This window comes from Apodemus sylvaticus, chromosome 10 (genome assembly GCF_947179515.1).
Source record: "Apodemus sylvaticus chromosome 10, mApoSyl1.1, whole genome shotgun sequence".
In the NCBI taxonomy this organism is placed as follows: Eukaryota; Metazoa; Chordata; class Mammalia; order Rodentia; family Muridae; genus Apodemus; species Apodemus sylvaticus.
Window position 1 is genome coordinate 8,972,160 of NC_067481.1, and position 17,424 is coordinate 8,989,583.

Here is a 17,424-nt window from a genome sequence, read left to right on the forward strand (position 1 = left end):
CCTTCTGATTTGAGTTGAGCTTTCTGTTTATTAAGTTATATATGAAGCTGTTTTGGAGAGGCAAAGAGTAGGAGTGGGCTGCTGAGAACAGGCCTTGCTCTGCCCTCCACTTCTGATAGCCTCCCAAGGACAGGCAATTTTAATTATTTCTGCCATTTTTTCCTATGGATTTACTTAAATGTGCTGTAAATAGTGTACAGGCACCTCTATTTTTTTTTGAATTTTCTTTTTTAGATGCCATTGATGTCCCACTATAAAAGATGCCTAACTCAGTACTTGGAAATCTCCTAAATCACTTCATTTTCTTTCTGTCAAACTGGTAGTTGGTAGTCGCCGTTTGCGGGGCGGGTGTGTGTGTGTGTGTGTGTGTGTTGTAACTACGTAAATGTTTCAAGCTGAGTCAGGAGCTCTCATCTGCTGCTTTCTCCTTCTTGTCGAGCCTTTTGTTTTCCTGGGGTTAATGATTACCTCTTTTCTGAAAAACAATTCTTTTTCTCTGCTTACTTTTCTATGTCTCTGTCAACGGTTCCTTCTCAAATTCTGACAGTTGAGGATTCGGTCCATGTGTTACCTTTCTCTTATTTTGAAAGGCCTGCTTATTTTTATTTTACGTGTGAGAGTGTTTTGCCTGCACACATGTCTATTTACCACGGGTATGCAGTGACCTCCGAGGCCAGAAGAAGGTATTGAATCCCCTTGGAACTGGCGTTGCAGATGGCTGACCGGAGTGGCAGGAACCCCACCTGGGTCCTCTGGGAAAGCAGCCGGTGCTCTCAGCCACGGAGCCATCTCCTCAGGCCTGGATTCCTTGCTCATTTTGGGTTTGGTTTACTTGACTATGTGGGGGTAACATCACCTCCAGGAACTTCCAGAGCAGTGGGTCTTCGACTGTGGGTCACAATGCCTTGGTGTGTGTGTGTGTGTGTGTGTGTGTTCACGTGTTTGTGTGTATACATGTAGAGATCAGACAGAGCACAGCCTCAAGTGTTATTCTTTAGGCCCCTTCCACCTTTTGTTTGAGACAGGGTCTTGCTGGGTGGTCCTGGCTAGCCTAGAACTTGCTCTGCAGACCAGGCTTACCTTGGCTTCAAAGAGCCTCCTGAGTACTCTGTGAAGCCATGTGCCACCACACTTGAGAATATTCCTTAGTCTTTTTTTTTTAAATAAAGACTTAATGAAGCATATTTTGCATTTTATAAGGATTTATTTACTTTTATTTTATGTGAGCAGGGTTTTTTTTTTTTGTGTGTGTGTGTGTGTCTGTTCACTAAGTACATGTAGTGTCCACAGAGGCCAGAAGGGGGCGTGGAGTCCCAGAATTGAAGTTACAGATGGTTGTGAGTCACCATTTGGGAGTGCTGAGAACTGAACCAGCAGCCAGTGCTCTAAATTGATCTCTCCTTATTCTATTGTTACTTTAGGTGCTTGGAATACCTTCTCTTTATTTTCCCTGGTGTTCTTATTATGAAGCTAGACCATATTTCTCATTCCCTTAGCTTAATTTTTTTCCTCTTTGTGACTATTGTTTTACTTTCCGTGTGATATATTTTTTTAAAAGATTTATTTATGGGGTTGGAGAGATGGCTCAGTGGTTAAGAGCACTGACTGCTCTTCCAATGGTCCTGAGTTCAATTCCCAGCAACTACATGGTGGCTCACAACCTGCAGTGTGATCTGACACCCTCTTCTGGTGTATCTGAAGACAAGTACAGTGTACTAAAAAAGAGGTTTATTTATTTATTTTCTACATAGGAGTACACTATTGTTCTCTTCAATTGGATTCCATTACAGATGGTTGTGAGCTACCACGTGGCTGCTGGGAATTGAACTCACAACCTCTAGAAGAGCAGCAGTCAGTGCTCTTTATCGCTGAGCCATCTCTCCAGCCCCTCTGGGTGCTATTTTACTCCTAATTCATGTATTGCTCTTTTAAGATTTCAGCCATTGCACTTCTAAACTCCAAGAGCTCGTCCTAGAAGCGTTCACGGTTTATAGCCTCCTGTTATTATACCACGGATCTGACCTTGCATTCCGACTCTCTGAGGACTATTCTTACTTTTAATCTTCTCCTTCTTACTAGTCCATTTCCGTCAGAGCCCTTTAGTGTAGGCATTTTTGTCTGTCTCTCAGGGTTTTCTAGAGGTGTCTTTAGTGATCCTTAATGAATTATGTCCTAGTGACAAGATCGCCCGTGCCCTCTGGCGGCCCTCCCCGCATAGTTGTTGCTGAGTAGGATTTGGTCACTAGAATTGCCTGGCTACTCTGTTGGAGAACCTGCGTGTGTTACTACATCTTTCATCATATGAATTCTTGACAAAAAGCAATGTAAGGTTCATTTTGTTTCACTGTTTAAGAGCACAGATGATTGGCGGGGAAAGCGTGGTGGGAGGAGTCTGAGGCGACTGGTCACATGATATCTACGGTCAGGAAGTAGGAAATGAATGCAAAGACATCTTACTTCTCGGCTCGCTTTCCTTCTCAGCTTGCTTTCTTCTTTTTATGTAATCCAGGGTCCTGGCAAGCAAAATGGCGTTGCTAATATTTAAGATGGACCTGCCCACCTCAGTTAACGCAATCTAGAAACGTGACCCTCCCACCCACAATATACCCAGAAGTTTGACCTCTAAGTGATTCTAGATTCTGTCCAGTTGACAGTCACTATAAACCACCATGTTCTACAAACTCCAAGATTGTTCTCATTGGCTTATCAGTATCCTCAGAGCTCCAGCCTGGATCCTAGAGCCCTTAACACTGCCTACTTCTATAGGGCTCGTGGAGCCACATGGGAGGAGGTAGTATAGGATGTCACCATTAGGGATTCCAGATGTGTATTTAATTCTCTTTTTTTTATAGCCTTGTAGCCCATCCTCACCTCCTATGGGGTAGACCCCATAGCCCAAAGTCCAGAGCCTGGTCAGTCCAACCCTTGCAAAGACAACAGCTTGGGGGAGAGCCGCACTGTGTGGTAGCAGGTCTAAGCATCTAGCTGCTCAGCATGTCCTCCACCAACCAACCTCTTTTCTCCAACCCTGAGCCATCTGTGCCCGAACAGCTTCGGAGTTAGTTTTGCAATGTGAACGGAGTTTCTGTTTGACTCTGCCCCCGGCCGCCTGCCGGAGGGTTGGTTTGTTTTTTCTCCCTTTCCATGAAGTTAGCTGCCTCCTTGGTTGGTTGTTTTCCTCTTTCCAACGTGAAAAGTTGCAGTTTTCTTACTTGGTGTCAATTTTTGCCTCCATTGTCTATTCCTTTTGAACCATTTTCCCCCTTATGGTCATTTTAGAGTAGTATGATGCTCTGAATATGAATGGCCTTCTCCAGCTAGTTTCTGAAATTGGTGGAACTGTTTGGGAAGGATTGGGAGGTGTGGGCTTGACACCTTGGGGTGTCATTGGGGGGTGGGGTGGCTTTGACATTTGAAAAGCCCACTCTAGGCACAGTCTCTTACTCTCTGCCTTCTGTCTGTGGATCAGCTGTTGCTCCAGTGCCATGCCTGTCTGCCTCCCATCATGATGATCATGGATTATATAATCCTCTAAAACTGTAAGCAATTGGATGCCTTGTTCATAGGGTCTCTTAATAGCAGTAGAACAGTCATCGAGATAAGTAATTTGAAATGAAGAGAAACTCTTACAGATTATCTGATGTGTTTTATAAAATATTTTATTTTATTGTTTGTATGTGTGGTTAAGTTCACCATGGGTGTGCAGTGCCTGAAGAGACCAGAAGAGGGCAGTGGATCCCCTAGAACTGGAGTTACAGGCAGTTCTGAGCTGCCTGATGTGGGTGCTGGGAACTGAACTCAGGTCTTCTGGAAGAGCAACAGGCACTCTTAGCCATTGAGCCATCTCCTCAGCCCCTTCATCTACTGTATTTAAACAGACATCTTTATAAGCAGTCTGCATTTGAGTGCTGTTTGATTTATTAATTTCTATGTGTGGATATACGTTTTAAAAAGCTTTTTTTACTTTTATTTTGCATATGAGTACCAGAAGAGGTCAGAAGAGGGTGTTGGATCCCCTAAAGTTGGATTTACAGATGGTAGTGAGCAATCATGTGGGTACTGGGAAGCAAACCTGGGTCTTTTGCAGGAACAGCAAGTGCTCTTAACCAGCAAGCCATCTCTCCAGCATTGTGTGAAGTTAGTTTAAATTCTCATTTAGTTGCTTAGAACCAGTTGAGCATTGTTAACTGGCCAGCTTTGGACCTGATTATTAATTTGTTTGGCCAAGTGCTTTACAGTTTAGGCAGCTCACACAGGGTCCCCACCCCAGGGATTTCTGGTGCCTCACTCTGGGTCAGTCTGAGTGAGCAGGTGGTGAAGCTACATCACTAGGCTCTCCATCAAACAATGCCATTATTGTCATTCATGTATATGCACACACACACACACACACACACACACACACACACACACACCTTCTTTAGAACTAGGTTTTCTGGCTGGTGACATGTGCTGGCTATGCCAGATATGTAGATATGCAGTTAGGGTACCTCCTCATGACACGTGTGCCCATTTGGTCTTGTGGGATCAAATGATTGTAAGATCCTTTCTGGTCTATGACCCTCTCTTTACTTGAGCTGTCCCCCTTGGGTGTTGCTGCTTCTTTCTGTCTTCCCTTCTTTTCTGGTCTCCTCAGTCCCTCTATATTCACCTAATCAGATCTATCGAGTGTTTGTTCTGTGCCCATTCCTGCCCAAGGAAGGTGGACACACTCCTGTCACACTAGATACCCAGGGCTCTAATGGAAGCAGACAGACCATGCGTAGATAAGAGGAAAAAGCAAGCCAGGGATTGTGACTCTGCCTGGATGGGAGGGATTACAAACATCCACTAGATAAATAGAAGGCCTACCTGTAAGGTAAGGAAGGTGGGTCTTTCCAGGTAGACCAGCTGAGAAGAGGCATGCTTGTCTGTGAGGCTTTCCCAGAAGAACGGTTTGGCTTCTGTGCCAGTAAAGACTCTGTGTTCGGTATTCTGATTTAAAGCTAGGCAAGATGTCTCTCCCAGCTGCACACTTGCAGCATTGATGGAGAGGCATGCCGATGGTTTGTATGCCTTGTGCTCTGTATCCTGACAGTGGGATGATGTCCTTTTGGGGACACAGTGTATTATGAAACAGAGTTAAGCCAGGCGGTGGTGGTGTACGCCTGTAATCCCAGCACTCTGGGAAGCAGAGGCAGGTGGATTTCTGAGTTCGAGGCCAGCCTGGTCTATAGAGTGAGTTCCAGGACAGCCAGGGCTACACAGAGAAACCCTGTCTCGAAAAAACAAACAAGCAAACAAACAAACAAACAAAAAACAAAAAAAGAGAGTTAAGGAGAGAAAAAGGCAGGCAGGGCTGTGGTTGTGGTTGAAGTGAGAGGGCCTCAGATACTGGTGTAAATTGAGTGGTATTCCCCAGAAGACATCTAACCCCTGACTCCCACAACTTGGCCCTCTTGATAATTGTTTGCAGCTGTAATGGAGCATGGGCTAAGTGGAGACCACTCATGGGAGAACTAGTGAAAGTTCTTTGTTCAGAGCTTGCTGGAGCAAGGGGTCCACCATTATCATCTGTGCTGAGACCAGAAACTGGGCACAGGCACCAGGAAAGCTACCGTGCAGACAGAAGGAAGGTTCAGATTTGCCTACAGTGGGGACTGTCAGAATGGCAGAGGGCCTAGAAGCAGGTCTCCCTGCATGCTTGGTTAGGGAGAATAGTTGACTTTCTTCAGTGCATTTGACTGTTCTATGGGGCTTTTAAGGCAGCTTTCAAGACTGCTCAAGTCCTGGCTGTTTGGGTCCACTTGTGACAGGGTTGGCTTCCTAGCCTGGTCACTGCAGACAATGGCTGGCATCTTGGGTAAACTGAAGGTTCTGGTCAGAGATCTGTTTCTGTACATGTCCTGGCCATTGCTTGTCTATTCAAACCCTCGGGAGTTAAATGGAGGCTGTTAGGGTGAGTCCTGCTCCAACAGGACTGGTATCCTTGTGAGAAAACAGAAGCACAGGGACTGCGGCTGGTGGGGGAAGGGGGATAGATGATAATGCAGGCAACGGTGAGAACAGTGAGGCCAGGACCAAGGCTAATGAAACAAGGAAGTCCTCCCTAAAGCCTCTTGGGGGGTCCTCCCTGAAGCCTCCCGGGGAATGTGGCTCTGCCTGTGCCTTTAATCCAACTTCTGGCCTGAAGAACTATGAGACTGTAGGGACAGAAGAGGTGCTGGGTCTCCTGGAACTGGAGTTATAGATAGCTGTTAGCTGCCATGTGGGTGCTGGTTCAGGAACCAGGATCCTCTGGAAAAATAGCTCGTGTTCTTAACTGGGCCTACATGGCTGTCTTAGTTAGGGTTTTACTGCTGTGAGTAGACACCATGACCAAGACAACTCTTTTTTTTTTTTTTGTCTTGTTTTGTTTTTGGTTTTTTGAGACAGTTTCTCTATATAGTCCTGGCTGTCCTGGAACTCACTCTGTAGACCAGGCTGGCCTCGAACTCAGAAATCCGCCTGCCTCTGCCTCCCAAGTGCTGGGATTAAAAGCGTGTGCCACCACCTCCCAGCTGACCAAGACAACTCTTATAGGGACAACATTTACTTGATGCTGGCTTCCAGGTTCAGAGGTTCAGTCCAGTATCATCAAGGTGGGAGCATGGCAGCATCCAGGCAGGCATGGTGCAGGAGCAGCTGAGAGTTCTACATCTTGTTCCAAAGGCAAACAGGAGAAGTCTGGCTTCCAGGCAGCTGGGACAAGATATTAAAGCCAGAGCCCATGGTGACACACCTACTTTAACAAGGCCACACCCATCCCAACAAGGGTACATCCGCTCCAACAAGGGCCACACCTACTCTAACAAGGCCACACCTCCAAATAGTGCCACTCCCTGGCCTAGGCATACTCAAACGGCCACAATTGTGGAAGGAGAGAACAAATTCTTGAAAGTTGTCCTCTGACCTCCACTCGGTGTGTGCACACACACATACACAAAATAGATAGATAGAATGATAGATAGAATGATATATATATATATAAAACATTTATATTTATTTGGTAAAAAATAAAGCCACAGGTAAAAAAAGCCCCAGGGGTGATCATCATTCCTGGACCTTGGTAAAACACTCCTGTTGCCTTCTGGTCTTTTCTAGGCTAACCTGTAGCTTCCTTCAGCTTCATCCTCTTCACCAAGAACAGTTAGCTCTTGGCTTCTCAGCCTGGTCAGTTCACTCTCCCTAACCCTTCACTCTCTGGGGGCTGCTGTAGCTGACCCGAAGCCCCACCCCTTCTTGCTCCTTCCACTGCACCCTGACAAAGCCATCTCTGTAGAGCCATCACAGAGTCTCCTCTCTCCTGCCCTTCTCCCTCCCTAAGCACCAAGGCAGGCCCTTTTCCATTCACATCTTGGCACAGCAAATGAGCAGAGTCTGGAACCCAGGTTCTTGCTGGTGGTTTGAAAATTAAACGGCTCCGTATGCATTTGCCTTCCTCCCTTCCCCTTCTTTCTTTGCAGATCCTCTCTCCCTGAAGCCCATGCATGGGTCACCCTGTCCCCTACATTGTCACCGCCCACACAGTCACTCCACCCTAGTGCCGGAGGAGAGTTATTCTATTTGGAAATTAAAAAGTAGAAGCTACTTCAGAACCAGGAAGAAACCCTTTTCCATGCAAATGCAGTGAGCCTGCAATGAAGACCCCGGAGGCTGGAAGAGGCAGGCAGCTCCTCTCAAACTGAATAGTCTTCAAAGTTGTCCCAGGACCAATCAAAGCAGTGCTGGGTGGGGGCGGGGAGGTCTCCTCTGGAAGCATTCTGTTTAATTAGGAAATGACAGGAGAGTGGGAGAGTGCGGAGTAAGGCAGGGTGGCCTATCTGTTGTCAGTATAAGGCTCTCTCCAAATTGTAGGCGAATTTGAAAGTCCCTTTGAAACCCATACCGTCATCAGTAAGACCGCAGGGGCTCTGTGCAGATCCTCTGCTCTCTCGTGTGCACACAGATTGGGAGGGAGTAGGAGGTGATCGTTTGCTACCAGCCTTTGAGGCACCTCTCCTAATGATCATATTTGGGGAGGGGTCGGAATCCTGTGGGATGTTCAAACAATGCATGGGAGCTCTTTGTGTGGAAGAAACAAAGTCCCTGCATTGATTCCAGTTAACTTCCTAATTGATGCGGAAAAGCTTTTCTTGGCCTGCTTCAGGCGCACGGCAGGTGAGTTTATGCATATGTAGCAAAATGGTTCACACCATCAAGGTCAAGTTAATTTGTCCTGTGACATCCCAGATATACAGGGAAAAGATACTGGTGTCACTCTCTTAGAAACCCAACGCCTTCCCACACCCTTCCACACTCTTCCTGAACGCTGAAGATGGCACGGACGTTCGGAAGGGATGCTACTATACCCAGGCTCAGAAGGCCCCAGCACTACCTGAAGACAGGTATGGGCTTTCAGGAAACGGAAATAAAACTGGAAAATATTCCTCAGAGATCCAAGAGTCCAGGATGTTTCTGGAAGAAAGAGAAGTGCTCTAGGGGAGACGACTGACAGATGGTGAAGGCGCCGTGTGGACTTCATCTTCCTGACCAGCTGTCACTGGGGAAATGCGCCCTAGGCTGGAAGGGGGCCAGAGAGAGAAAGGCGGTGAAGAATGCAGGCACCCAGAGCATGCCCAGGTCTTACTCTCCAGCTCCAGATGACAGTGGTCTTCACGGATGTGGACAGGAAGTGAGGGCCTTTAAGCATCTCACTCCCGTGGGTAGGCTGGGTCTTGTGGTGTTTGTCTTGAGTCCACGTTTCTTCCTGACACTCCTGTCCACTGTCAGGCCACCCGCAGGTCCACCTGCGTGGTCTACTGTTTGCATACGCCAGCTCTGGGTTGATAGCCAGCCAGCGGCTGACTGCACGACCTCAGGGCCTGGCCACCTGACAGCAGCATTGCCAGGCAACAGTTGGCTTACTTCTCACGGATCAGTGGCTGAGCGCCTTTTGAAGACCTATCTCTGTCCACCCTTCTGCGGAAGCTTTTCCTCTAGGACCAGACACAGGCAATAGTGCCACGTTATGCATGTGTCAAAAAAAAAAAAAAAACCCTCCAAGGTCAAAAGCATTTATATTGTAGGACAGTTCGGCTGCAGATGGTGTGTCTAAGAGAGATGTAGCTCACGGAAGAACTGATAGTTTTACTGTATGATAAAGACAGTTTCATAATACTTTACAAACTTTTAAAAAGTCATGTATGTGTGCATGCGCATGTTCTTGTGTTTGTGAGTATAGAGGCCAGAGGGAAATGGTTGTTGTCATTCTGCTAGTCAGATCCTCTGAGAAAGGGGGTCTCATTACATGGGACTCACCAAATGCTGGTCAGCAAACCCCAGGGATCCTCCCGTCTCTGCCTCCCAGTTTGGGATTATACGCATGCGCCACCCCACCCAGCAATTTTCCATGGGTTCTGAGAAGAACTCAGGTCCTCACGCTTGCAAGGTAAGCACATTACCAACTGTCCAAATTAGCTTCAGCTGTCAGTGTGACACAGTCTAGAGCAGTGGTTCTTAACCTTCCTAAGGCCACGACCCTTCACCTCAGTTCTTCACACTGTGGTGACCCCCATCCATAACATTATTTTCATTGCTACTTCATAACTGTAATTTTGCTACTGTTAGGAGTTGTAATGCAAATATTTGCATTTTTCCACTGGCCTTAGGTGACCTCTGTGAAAGGGTCATTTGACCTTTCAAGGGGGTCTCAAGACCCACTGTTGAGAACTGCTGGTCTTGAGTCCTCTGAGGAACTCTTTATTGAGGGGTTGCCTGGATTAGCTGGTGGTCATGTCTGTGAGAGATTGTGTTGATTGATGATTGATGTGGGAGGACACAGTCCACTGTGGGGAGCACCATCCTTGGGCAAGTGGACCTGAACTGTGTTTGAAAAAGTTAGCTACCTGGACATGGCCGCATACACCTTTCAGCCTAGCACTCCAAAGGCAGAGGCACTTGATCTCCGTAAGTTCGAGGCCAGCCTGCTCTACATAGGGAGTTCCAGGCCAACCACAGCTACATAGAGAGAACTTGTCTCAAAATAAATAATAGGTGAATAAATAAGGAAAGGGAAGAAAGTTAGCTAAACATTAGCTTTAAGCCGATGACGGAGCCGGCAAGCAGGATTCCTCCCTGATCCCTGCGTTAGTTCCTCCATCAGTGATGGACCCTGACCTGGAAGTGGGAGCTGAAATAAAGCCTCCACTAAGTGTCATTGATCAATGCTCATCACAGCAGCGGAAAGCTCACCGAGCCACTCCCTTAACCCCTTTCCACACTTATGTCCTTGAAAGTGGAAACAAAGCTGTCTAGGGAGCCAAGGGCCTGATGGGAATGAGGAGAGGAGAGCAATGGAACAGGAGGGGGGTGTACACAGGTGCCAGGGCATGCTTGGGGGCTCAGCAGACAGTTGGCAAGAGGCAGCTCTCTTCTTCCACCAGGTGGGTCCTGGGGATTGAACTCAGGTCTCCAGGCTTGACGGCAAGCACCTTTACCTGCGGAGTCATCTTCTTGGCCCCATTCTTTTATTTATTTATTTTTTTGGAGACCCCCCCCCTACACACACACAGCTTTCCATAGCGACTGTCTCAGTTTTACATTCCCACCCACAGCATGTATATATTTATGTCTTCTATTTTGTATATGGAATTTGTTCTCATGAATTAGCAGGCTTTGTGGTTGTATCTAACACTGAACTTATTATGAATCTTAGCTCTCAGGAGGCCAAGGCGGGACGGTTGAGAATTCCAGGCTTGCCTAAGCCTTCCAGCAAGATCCTGACTTGGAATAAGTAAATAATGAATAAAAAGAAAAGAAAATGACAAAGCTGACTATTCCCCTATTCCACAACAGAACTGTAATGAATCAATTAGAAACAGCTTAAAAATGAATACTGTAAAATAGGAAGAAAATGAATCAATTATAAGAGGCAAAGCAGTATAATGCTACTTTGGAGTATTGTATTTTGTCTAACATATGGGGTATCTAGGTCTCTTAGTTAGGGTTTTACTGCTGTGAGCAGACACCATGACCAAGACAACTCTTATATAAACAACATGTTTTGGCTTACATGGTCAGAGATTCAGTCCAGTGTCATCAAGGTGGGAGCATGGCAGCATCCAGGCAGGCACAATGTAGGCAGAGCTGAGAGTTCTGTCTTCATCTGAATGCTGCTATGAGAAGACTCACTTCCAGGCAGCTAGAAAGAGGGTCTAAAGTCCATGCCCACAGTGACACACCTACTTCAACAAGGCTACACCTCCTAATAATGCCACTCCTCAGTCGGGCCAAGCACACATAAACCATTATACCAGGGATAGTAGCTCAGGAGATATTGTATGGATATGCAAAGATGTGTTTGTATATGATAGAGATGATATATGTTTATGATGCACACGTATATACACATATATATGTATATACACATACATATACACACATGTATATATGTATATGTATATACAAATATGTATATAAACACATATATACACATATGCATATATACACATGTGTATACACACATATGCATACATATCTATACATATATATGCATATATACATGCATATGCACACATAGTATATACACACATGTATACACACATGTATATACATATGTATATACACACATGTATATACACACATAGTATATACACATATGTATATACATACATATATACACACATATGTATACACACACATATATATACACACATATGTATATACACACATGGCCTTTTTTTTTAGTCAGCATTGATGGCCTCACATTCCTGACCTTTCTACCACAGCCCCCCACATGCTGAGAATACAGCTGTGTACCAGTATATCCAATGATGTTTTCTTTTTGGTGGGTGATCTAAATGATCTCCTGTATAGGAATTGCCATCTCCTGTCTGGAAACTTCTAGGCTTCAGATTTCCCTAGTCTCTTTTGCAGCTGAGAGAGACCTGGGTGCCATTGCTGGCGCATGCTAGTCGCACCCACCCACATAAGCTGGTAACAGAAGCAGGGAGTGTGTACAATGTTCATGTGAGGGTAGCGGCAACAGCAGCTGTGTCCAGTCTTCAAAAGTCACAAGGCTCTGGTCCCGGAAACAGTATGTAGGGCTCTGGGGGCTAGGACTGTACCAGAGGCTGTCGTTTCACTGCTGCTGCTGGTTGTCTCTGTGTCATATGATCCTTGATGGTGGCAGGGACTGAACCCAGGGCTTCAAGCATCCTAGCAACTGAGCTTCACCCCCAGCCGAGTCTTGTGCTTTAATTACGGATCCCACCTGACTTTCGACTCCATGTTTTGCTCTGTCCCTCTGAGCATTCTGTCCATGTCTCAGTAATCACGGAGCACACATCTGAACATGAGTGCAATCACACAACATGTGTGTGTGTGTGTGTGTGTTAGTGTTAACCAGTGGTCTTTCTCTTTTATGTCTGTTTGTATGTTTGTGTGCATGTGTATGTGAAGTGCATATGCACACATATGTGAATGCATGTGGAGGACAGAAGGCAACTGTTACTCCACAGGATGTGCTCTACTGGTTTTTTGTTTTTGTTTGTGTTTTTTTTTTTTTTTTTGAGACAGGATCTTTCAGTGGTCTAGCACATACCCATTAGGTGCGATGGGTCTGGTCAGCCGGCCTCAGGGATCTAGCTGCCTGTCTCTACCTCCCCAGCCCTGGGATTATGAGTGTGTGACATCATACCTGGATTTCTTTTAAGTGGGTTCTGAGGATCAAACTCAGGCCCTCATGTGTGCACCAGTTGAGACATCATCCCAATTTCAGCCAATGGCGTCCTTATGCAATAAAATGTAGATAGTATTACTAGGAAATAGTTTCATGATTAAGAATTTTCCAGAGGACTTGGGGTCTTGGAAATAATCTAAGACACTTGCATGATTAATAATATGAGATATTTGCATGAGCGATTTAAGCTTAAAATCTTGTGGAAGTCGTCAAAAACAATTCTGGAGGGAACTTGTTTCTTTTAGCTAATAACTGGGTCATATATTGAAATTTCCAAAGGCCAAGCAGGTTGGGATGAAAATATTACTTCTAATGAGTCTTACGCTTAGTCATTTTCCCAAGTGGAGTACATTTCCATAATGGTGGGAGTTGGTGATGAAACCTTTTGATTTCCCATATTGCTTCAGTGCTAGCCTGGTTAGCGCAGCAGCATGCCATATTACTAATAACCCGTAGGTCAGCCTTGAACCACTGAAGTGCTTGGGGGAAAACCAAGAGAAAGGAAATGCAGGCATCCATCCTTCTTCCATACAGAAGTAGCGAACCACATGCAGATGTAATGAAACCAAGGAGTTTTTTTTTCTTTTTTTTCTTTTTTTCTTTTTTCTTTTAGTTTTGTAATCATGTATTTTATTAGCATTTTCTGTGGGGCTGGGGGAGGGAGGAGTGAGGAAGGCAGGCTCACTCATTTATGCAACAGCATGTCTTCAACAAGTGCTCTGATCATGCATTTCTTGCAATTAGCTTCAACTCCAAGCAATAAAAGTCCTAAATAACTGCTCCTTGTCTTCGAGAGAAAGAAGTCTAAGGGCGGTATTGTGTCCCAAAACATCAAGCGACACTGGCTCCTTTGGCTTGTTGTTCTCTGAGGAAGGTTGCGTTCATCTTCAGGTTCTTCTGTTGTCAAGAAGGGCTGCTTAGAGTCACAGCTTCATATTTCCAACAGCAGAACGGCTGAAGCAGAAACGAGCAGCCTTTTACTACAGCTCATTTCCAGGCGAAAACCCCATCCAGATCACACAGCTGCAAGGGTTTCTGGGAAATGTAGACGAGAGGTCTGAGCATCCAACCAAGAACTAGAGTTTTCTTTTAGTGAAGAAAGAGGACAGTGGGTTCCCACAGATAACTAGTTGTCTCTGCCCCAAGTAGTTGTAAACAAATTAGATGAGGTTGTCCATAGTAAGGAATGCACATCTTTAATCCTGGCACTAACTAGATAACTAACTAAATAAACAAGTACATAAATGAATACTTAGATAGATTTATTTTTCAGGAGATGGAGTCAACCTACTATGTGTTATAGTTAGAGAGGTTTATTTTCCAGAGGATGGAGTCGACCTACTATGTGTGGTCAATTCTGCCCACTGTCTATGAGAGAAGAGCCTTCACAGTGGCCAGAAGGGAGACAGGTGTAAGGCTGTGCAGAGCTAACAGCCCTAGCCTAGGATTTCACTGCCTGAGTTTGTTTTTGGCTTTTGCTGGCTAGGTGACCTTAGAGGAATCCCAAAACCTCTTTGCTTTTGAGAGTGGTCGCTTGAAGCATGTCATGAATGACACCCAGAGACCCAGTGTTTGAGGGATGCCGATACTAAAAATGTACTTCTCTGAAATGTTTCTCATGGTTTGTATGATTCTTTGAGAGTTTTGTATGATGCACTCTGATCATCCGCCTCCCCTACTCCTCTCAGGTCCACTCCTGTTTTTCACCCACTAGAGTTTATGCCCATTTATTTATTTGTTTGTTTGTTGTTGTTGGTATCACACCCGTAAAGGTTAGTTTGTGCGGCTCATGAGTTCTTAGGTGTGTGGCCTTCTGTTACAGCACTGTCGATTCGCTAGGGACCACACTTTTTATTTTTTAATATTGTTTATTTTTTCTTTATATGAGTACACTGTCGCTGTCTTCAGACACTCCAGAAGAGGGTGTCCGATCTCATTACAGATGGTTGTGAGCCACCCTGTGGTTGCTGGAATTTGAACTCAGGTACCTCTGGAAGGGCAGTCAGTGCTCTTAACCACCGAGCCATCTCTCCAGCCCCAGCGACCACTCTTAAAGAAACTTTTTAAAGTCATTTCTCACTTGCATGCCAACTCCTGCTGGGCCCATGGTTCCTTCCCTAGGCTGGTGGTACAACCCTTGCTTTGGTATTCAGACCCTTAGATGGCTTCTGTGTTCAGTAGGAGGGGAGAGGCTGCTTTCAACACCAGTTTGAGTCACACACAATTAGGAAGATACATCTGCCAGGGGAGGGGGAAGGAGAAGGGGAGGGGGAGGGGAGGGAGGAGAGGGAGAGGGGTAACTATTACTCCAAGAAATCATAAATATTTTTTTGTTTTTGTTTGTTTGTTTGTTTGTTTGTTTTTGCCAGATCTGTGGCTAGGGGTTGTCTGAACAGCTCCCAACAGGACTAGGAGTTGGCAGTGCTTAGATGTAGACCAGTGGGAAAAAACAGAAGAGAATAGGAGATTACCAGTCCTTGACTAAGGAATGAAGGAAACACCACTTCACCATGGGTTATTGTGGGTGGCAGGTCGGCCATTAGAGCAGTGATTCTCAACCTGTGGGTCGCGACCCCTCCTCTATCAGATATCTGGCACATCATATATTTATTTACATTATGATTCATAACAGTAGCAAAATTACAGTATGAAGTAGCAATAAGATAATTTTATGGTTGGGGAGGGTGTCACCACAACTTGAGGAACTGTATTAAAGGGTGGAGGCATAAGGAAGGTTGAGAACCACTGCTCCTGAGTTCTCACAAGACTATTCCTTCGAAAAACCAAAAGAAAAAACAAACAAACAAACAACTTTTCCTACGCATGCATGGCTGCAGAAAAGATATGTTAAGCTTTGAGGACCACAAACTCTCTGCTGTAAATACTCACCACTCTTAAGGTGGAAAAAGTAGCTGTCGCCATCCCAGTAACACTTCATTATCTGTAAGGGCTAGGGAGAGGACCCTGTCAGTAAAGTACCAATCAAGCTTGGGAGTGGAATTCGATGCTCAGAGCAAGGGCAGAATCTGGGTGTGGTGTGCGTGCCTTCAGTGTTGGCTCTGTGGCTGGGGGAATCTGGGGAGCTCAGTGGTCAGCCAGCTTAGCTGAGAGTCCCTGCCTCAAAACCTAAGGTAGAGAGAGAGAGAGAGAGAGAGAGAGAGAGAGAGAGCAATAGAGGAAGACATCTGATGTTGACTTCAGGGCTCGACACATATAAGCACATGTGTGTGTACACATGTGCCGTTCCTTCCCCATGGACCCTTTATAAAGCCAATAGTCTCCAGGCGTGGCTCGTAAGTGGCACTGTGCTAATCTTTGAATTAACATGAGCGAACTAATGGGCCATTTCATGTCTTCTCTTCCTCTTCCCTCGTATGTTCCAAGCGTGTGGGTTAACATATCCCTATGCTGACTCAGCCCCTCGAGGGGTGGCAGGGTCCACTGCCTTGCAGGAGAGACCCACTTTGTTGCTGATCTTAATGTTTTCAGGACGGAGATTTGTTGAGATGGGGCGGAGGAGCGTTTCAGCCGGCTTCTCGCTGATGTCTCTTGTTCCATCGGTGGGTTTGGATGGCCTCCCTGGTGCTCCAACCAGTCATAGAACAGGTTTTCAATTTAAGCTGATGGGCTCCAGGAGACAGGAGTTAGAGCTGGCTCGCCTCAAGAGCATTCGCACCCAGAGTGCCGCCCACTGGGATGACCTTAACCCAGGCGCAGGCGGCAGGGTGCTCAGAGACCTCTAAAAAGTTAAGGATGCGTAGCTGTGCATTGGTTTGTATGTATGTGAGGGAAAAAAAACCCTTATCTTTTAGTTCACCACCTTAACCATTTGTGTGTGTGTGCAGGCACTCATGTGTGTGTATAGTTGCTATGTGTATGTGTGTGTGCTTGTGTGTGCAAGCATGAGTGTGTGTGCAAGCATGAGTATGTGTGTGTGTGTCAGCATTCTTGGGTTTTTTTTGTTTTGTTTGTTTTTGTTTCTCTGTGGAGCCCTGGCTGTCCTGGAACTCACTCTGTAGACCAGGCTGGCCTCGAACTCAGAAATCCGCCTGCCTCTGCCTCCCAAGTGCTGGGATTAAAGGCTTGCGCCACCACCGCCCAGCTATGTAGCCCAGGCTAATCATCCTATGAGCTTCTGGGAATTGTGTCTCCATTGCCCATCTCACAGTGGATATGTCCAGCCTGACAAAGATCCTGTCCATCCAAACTCAGGCCTCATCCTTGTGTGGCAAGCAAGCTACCCACTGAACCATCCCTCCAGCCTGTTTTGTTATTTATTTATTTATTTATTTATTTAGAAAAATGTGGGCTGGTGACACAAGCCTGGAACCTGACCCCAGAGACCCACACAGTGGAAGAGGAGAGTCGGGCCTGCAGCTGTCTCCTGACTTCCACTACTGTGCGCTGGCACACATACTCCTCCCAGAAATAAATAAATAAATAAATAAATAAATAAATAAATAAATAAATAAAAATTTCAATAGCAAAAGCAGAAGAAAACTGCAAACGGGATAACTTTATAGTCCCATGTTTATCATGAGCTCCGGTTCAGTGAGAGTCCCTGCCTCAAAGCCTTACGGTAGGTTACGGGTGTCTGCCCCAGGCTAAGGCAGAGTGGCTGCTCTGCTATTTTCAATTTCTTGTCTTTTAAGGACAAAGCCAAGGAACAAGTAGGCATACAATTC

General features: G+C 45.8%; 1 protein-coding gene across 3 annotated transcripts in view; it reads left to right on the top strand.

Moving 5' to 3' along the window:
* Slc39a11 (solute carrier family 39 member 11) overlaps window positions 1–17,424 on the top strand; it is a 438,334-nt gene that overhangs the window by 44,255 nt on the left and 376,655 nt on the right. The window lies entirely within an intron of this gene.